Here is a 1,603-nt window from a genome sequence, read left to right as displayed (position 1 = left end):
CGGTCAACTATCTTCTTTCAATGTAATTATTATAATTTTTATTTTATATGACTATTAGTTTGTGTTGTTCATTCATTTATTTTGTTTGCATGCTTTGTGTTTTGAGATATGGTTTTGCCTTAACCCCTTAACTTGTACACTCGAAAAAATTTGAGCTGCGCTGTATTTTATGCTGCTATATTTTTTTAAATAATCAAGAATTGAAAACAACAATGTGATAATAATAAAATAAATAGCAATGATTTATTCTCTATTGACTCTATGACTTATTCTCTCTCCACTTTATATAACTTTAGCCTATGTTTACATAGGTATGAGGACCCACATCCAAAATAAAAAAATATTTTGATTAATTTAGTATTTATTAAAATTTTTATGCTAAGGCAATGTTCTAAATTTTGTTCTTTTTATAAAAAAAAAATTGATTCTTTTTTAAACCGTGCGTTAAGGGGTTAATTCTGTTATTAGTGTATTTTTTATTTATTTTGCAAGTAGTTTTATTTTAATTATTGTGTTTTTTTGTCTGATAAGAGTCTTAGTTTGTGTTTTTTTTTTTTGCATGCAGGTGTTTGCTGATTTGGAGGAATAACAGGATGGCCGAAAGGACAAGGATGACTACAGCCACAAAGGGAATCCAACTACTAGTTCAGGTAATTTTTTTATTGGTTTATTTATTTATTATTAATATTTGCATCATAGATATAATGAAACAATTTTCGGATTACATTTTGTATTTGTTGTGTTAAAAAAGAATTCATATAGATCTTGCAGAAGGATCTTATTATTATTTGTTTTAAGCCAAATATCTGCTTGTTGATGAGTGAAATTTCGACATTAGTTCTTCTTGTGCTAATTTAGCGATTTCATTGTCAAGATTTCATTTAGAAAGATAATCTCTCAATAAACATTTAGTATTAGGGATTGATCATTGGCCACCCTGGCTGGTTGCTGTGGATGTAACTCAGGGCTGTGCATCCCACCCTGGACTATATCTACTGTCCCGTCCCCTTACTCCCCCCTAACTACTTTTTGTGAATATTTGTTGAGTGGTAAAGACGTATTTTGAGGTCTTTGTCCACACTGCTACATTTTTTTTTTTTTTTTGTGATATGTAATGAACATTAATTAGAACCATTTTACTTGTGTATACCCGCTTAACAGTATTCTGTGCTTAAACAATGATTGGCCTTCAGTTAATATTTTACGGCCAGCTATACATTAAAATTGCAGGTAGTCTATTAAATAATGGGCAATATTAGATCATGAAGTAATTGGAGAGCTTAGAAGAAACAAATAAAAAGACTTCAAAAAACATTTGGAATTCTTTCATTTATAACAACTTTCTTCTCTAACAAGCAAGCGAATATGGACATATTAAATAAGTTGAGGTCCGTTAATGAATATTAGCTGTGATTTGTCTTTAGTATTGTAGTACAATTATGTGATGTGAAATTCAGTCTCCTCAAAGCACAAAAAATAGTCCAAATATTTTTTTGGGTGTTAAAAATAATATTGTCTTGAAAAAGTAAATAATCAAATGTTTTTAAGATGATACTAGTGGTGTATAAAACATGTAGTGTACTGCCGATACTAAAGGCATAGT

At 29.4% G+C, this 1,603-nt stretch overlaps 1 long non-coding RNA gene across 1 annotated transcript in view; it reads left to right on the top strand.

Moving 5' to 3' along the window:
- The first annotated feature begins 562 nt into the window (after positions 1–562).
- The window catches only part of LOC136796178 (uncharacterized), a 28,833-nt gene continuing 27,792 nt past the window's right edge, over positions 563–1,603 (top strand). Inside the window, exon 1 of the long non-coding RNA XR_010843877.1 lies at positions 563–650. This is a non-coding gene — a long non-coding RNA (uncharacterized lncRNA). The remainder of the gene's footprint in view (positions 651–1,603) is intronic.

The sequence above is a fragment of the Halyomorpha halys genome, unplaced genomic scaffold, assembly GCF_000696795.3.
Source record: "Halyomorpha halys isolate HHAL.00 unplaced genomic scaffold, Hhal_1.1 Scaffold646.1, whole genome shotgun sequence".
NCBI classification, from domain to species: Eukaryota; Metazoa; Arthropoda; class Insecta; order Hemiptera; family Pentatomidae; genus Halyomorpha; species Halyomorpha halys.
The sequence above is the reverse complement of the archived record's forward strand: the minus strand, read 5'-3'. Positions and strand labels throughout refer to the sequence as shown.